Genomic DNA, 4967 nt, shown 5'->3' with positions numbered 1-4967 from the left:
GCGACCCCTGGAGTGTTCCTTCTCCTTACATGATGGAGTATATATCTCTACGTAGAAGACCACCTCCTCCTTTTGCACACTGTCACCATATACTTGGAAACGCTGCCACCTGTGTATATTTTACATCAGGCTTATCTGTAAGATACACTTCATCAGTTTACAAAAATAATTTTTCCACTAAGGTTATATATAAGTTGTATTTTATAAAACCTGAGCGGATGGTTTCTCATAAGGGGTCGTATTGGCTGGAGTCTGTGTTGCTGCAATTTGCCTTAAGTTTTACAAATGTTGCACAGTGTGTGGCAAGTCTGGCTCTTCTTTAAAGTGAATCTTTCACCAGATTTCACAGTACTAAACTACTAGCAGCCTATTGACCCAATTCCTTTTATAATAACTTTCCCCTACGCAGTGGAATATTATACATGCTTTGGTTGGGTTATTTTGCTTCTTTTTCAGTGTATTTGCAATAAACAATTTGTAGAAGTGGTATAACCTCTCCGGACAGAACTGTAAGACTTAGAGAACCTGTCGCCAGATGTAACTCCACTAAAATACTAGCCCCCACAGGTAGGGCATGAAATGTCCTTACTAGAATTCCATCTTTTCTGAAAATAAGCTGAGAAGAGTCATATTTTACCTGAAATGAGTCATGTTTAGAGGCTGCAGGGGAAGAGTCACTTCATATTAGTCTGTCTTCTGTTTTATAGTACCTCGAAATATGGTTTTCTCCTCAATGGGGCACATGTACAGTATTTTTTGGACTATAAGGCGCACCGGAGTATAAGGTGCACCAGATTATAAGGATGAATGACCAGCGGGTGGCAGACCTGTGCACAGTTCAAGGCAGCTGTTGTCTGTAAGTATGGTTCATATATAAGGCGCACTGGACTATAAGGCGCACCTTTGATTTCTGAGACAATCAAAGGATTTTTAGTGCGCCTTATAGTCCGAAAAATACGGTACCTTTGTTTTGGCTTGGATTTTTATTTTATTTGCTCCTTTTTATGGTGCATGTGTACTTTTATACTTTTATAGTGCTTTTGCACCTTTTTTTGCGCCCAAGACAACCTCCCTCCAAAGTTCGTCTCTGTCTAGTTTCCGGCAGCGTGCTCTGAATTATCACTTGAAGCCAGATGTTAACATTGGGACTTTTTGCAAAAAGTTGCAAATCCATACCTGCTCTTTGCAGGCTTAGGAAAGCTATTTGCAACTTTTTGGGGCTCTGTTGCGACTTTTAGTCAAAAAGTTGCAAATAACATTAAAGTTCTGTGTGGATCACAGGCCTGATCTCAAAGAAGACATTCCTATCTTTAATATGACAGCAAAAAGGTGCTATAGAACTGAAGATAGAGGCATCTAAAGTGAAATCGGGTGGCGGGTTCCCTTTAAGTTTTACAGTTTTGTCCTGAGAGGTTATTCCACTCCCACAAATTGTTTATTGCAAATTAATTCAAAAAGAAGCAAACCCAGCTTTCTGGACCAGAACAAAGGATGAATAAATTCCACTTGGTGCAGGAAAGTTATTGTAAAGGGAATTGGGGAATTATACTGTACATGTAGCATGCTGGTCTTAATGAGATGCACCAATATCGAGAGGAGACATACGCCAGAAAATTGAAGTCTACACTAAGTATGGTCTGGTATAGACTTCATTTTGCACCTGTTTTAACAAATATCTCGCAATGTGTAATACATTTGGTGCCTGTAGCTAATCACATGTACAGTAGAGACGAATACAATGATCGGCATTGTCATACTAGGGTAATGCAGAGGCAATTATTGTCATACACGGTCGGATTGGCACATCGGTGGGCCCCAATGCTGTTTTAGCTCCGACCCCTGCAAGGTGCTGACCCTGCCCCATCGCTGCTGACTCTGCTTCCTGATGGCTGTGTTGGGACTTTAACTCTAGGATGGTGCAGATAACAATTATCTCTCTACATCATCACTGTTCCCCTATAGTGGTGATGCTGGCAGGTGCGGAGTGATGATGCCATTGCAATATCCCCCACCGGGGCCTAGCCTTTTCTTGTTGGCCTGGAGACCAAGAATACCGGAGTGGCTGGGTAATGCGGTCTTGTGCACGCTGTATTCACGGTGCTTGGTATGAGGACCGGAGGGCTTTCCTACAGCCTGGCAGGTCTCCAGCAGGTGGTGTGTGCAAGAAATATGGAGGGAGAGGCTGATGCAGTGGTTTCTCCATGGGGCAACCCCTGAGGTTTGTGTAGGATGAATCCATGGGTGATGGATGGGGAAACCTGTGGTGGTAAACAGCCGTATCCAGTGATCAGATGGAGGCAACATTGTGCAAATGAACTTACAGTTCTTTATTGAACAGCAGGCAACGGCGAGAAACGGGTAACAGCACATTCTTTATACTGGAAAGGTCATGGACAGTGGTCCGCAGGAAAGGTGCATACAGCCTGATAGTAGATCCAGGCTGGGCTAGTTCAGATGAAACAGAGTCCGAATGGTGGAGCTGCCGTTCTGGGCTTAAGTCTCCAGACTTTCCCTATCAGTGCCAGGCCGGAGGCACTAGAAGTTCCTGGGATGAATGGCTGTGGCAGCACTGAAGGTCTACTTCTCACTCTCCTTGGGATAAGACCAGGTACTCTCACCAAGTAGGGGTTTTTATACTCCCCCTGGTCAGGTGGCAGCACCTCTCCAATCACCTTCCAGCTCGCATAACAGACACATCACTGGATAATTACATACACCAGTTAACTGTTGCCTTGCCAGGCAGTTGAAATTATACTATATTCAGATTCTAGACCCTTCCTAGAGAGGTGATAAATCTCCCTAACAGCTCCTCACCTGGAGAGGGCGTTATTCGCAACTTCCAGCCTGCCTATGCATTGGCATGGGTCTTGCATACCCTCTTGATAATTGAAAGAGCCGTCCACAACTCGGTTATGGACGGAATTGGCAGTGTAGGCTAAAGCTGGCCAGGAGCATATAGCTTCCGGAAGGTCCATGCACACTACAGTATGTAGGGGTGCAGGTAATAAAGTGCACTTTAGGATAAGTGCTTGGCTATTTGCAGTGTAGGGGAGATAAATCGTCCACGTTCCTGGCTACAGGCATCGGGGTTGGTATCAGACTAAGTAACATAAGTGAGGACTATACAGATGCTATCTAACGCCCTTACACTGAAAGCTGTGGTGTCTTGTTCTGTAATCCACTCCTTGCACCAAGGCCTGAAATTTTTCCAAAGACACATCGCCTAGGTGGCATAATCATAAACATATATAGTGTATGTATTGTACATTATACACAGCGTACCTGCCGTCTAATGGTCTTACCCTAGTATGCGACATCCAGGTGTCAATGCTTAGACACTCCTGGTCCCCTTAAAGACCCGCGGTTTACAGAAGCCACACAAGTACAGAGCTCTGATTTTAGGCGTAAGCCTGCTGTCAGGATTTGACGGAAAGGGGTTTTAAATCAAACATTTATGGTATGTATACTCAATATACCCTAAATGTCTGTAAAGGATAAGAGTAATGAGCTGGTCAGTGGAGGTCTAATTACTGGAACCATCATTGATCATGAGATTGGATTCCAAAAGATGCATATGGCATCTGGTGATAGTACGGTGAGCAACAATTTCTCACCACACTATGACCTTGTACAGAAAAATGTAGGACATGTCCTATATTTCACCGTAGCATGGCATCGGCCGCTTGCTTCTCTATGGAGAGGGGATGGGTGAGTACTATTCACTCTCCCTCCTCACTCCTCTGCCTATCTGTATGCTGCTCTGCACAGAGCCTGCCAGATCAGTCCCAGTCCTGATGGGACTCACAATCTAATCCACCTACCAGTCTGTTTTGGAGTGTGGGAGGAAACCGGAGGACCCGGAGGAAACCCACACATACACAGAGAGAATATTGCAGTTCTCTCTGTGTTGCAGATGTTGATCTGGATGGGAATTGAACCCAGCGCTGCAAGGCTGTAGTGCTATCTACTGATCCACCGTGAAATCAGTAAGAATAGAACTGCGGGTGTCAGTTCTTGTTATTGGTGGGGGTCCCAGCTTACCAATCAGATTGTTATCCGGTATCCTGTGGAATCAATATTGGTAGAACCACTTACAAGCTGTCACAGTGCCCACAGAGCACTTCCCCCTCCCACCGTGTTCTGGAACTTCCTCTCCTGCAGTGAGAATACAGCAGGCAGAGTTAGGGGCAGTCCTGAGGGAGCAGGGGGAGGGGGAGACCGTGTAACAGCCAGTATCACTGCAGCACGGAGGGTGTCTGGAAACCACTCAGTAGCTAATTAGCATAATTTTAAAAGATGATTTTAAAGGAAGGAGGGCATAGATTACAAATATAAGAAGATCACCACAGTCACGGTGCCTGGATCTATGAGTATGTGTCCCGGGTTTATCATGATGGATTTTGATGGTAGATTTCCTTAACATATGCAGGTGATTTTTCTTGTCACACACAGTACTTAATCATAGTTGAAACATTTGGGTAATATATATTTTGCATTTAGTTATAAAACAAAATTGACATTTTGCTAAATTTTACAAAAAATTATCCATTTTCAATATTTAAAATGTCTTGTTTTCCAGGCAAGAAGTCAGACTACCCGAATGACTTGATAACTAACATTTACCAAAACTCCATATATGACCCCATTATTGAAAATGCACCCCTCAACCCATGCAAGAACGTAGGAAGTTTGTTAACCCTTTACCTGTTTGACATTGGTTAAAACCAAATGGGAGTGTGATTTAGAAATTGTAATTTTTTCTTTGGAAAATGCATCCATTTTGGCCTAAATTTTCAAATTCACAATTCACTTAAGGACACCCGACTTACAGACAACCTCTAGTTACAGACGGACCCCTCTGCCCCCGTGACCTCTGGATGTTACTATAGTCCCAGGCTGCAATGATCAGCTGTAAGGTGTCTGTAATGAAGTTATTGATAATTCTTGGTGCCATTACAGAACAAAAT

This window comes from Engystomops pustulosus, chromosome 9 (genome assembly GCF_040894005.1).
Source record: "Engystomops pustulosus chromosome 9, aEngPut4.maternal, whole genome shotgun sequence".
NCBI lineage: Eukaryota > Metazoa > Chordata > Amphibia > Anura > Leptodactylidae > Engystomops > Engystomops pustulosus.
Note: the sequence above shows the minus strand (reverse complement) of the source record.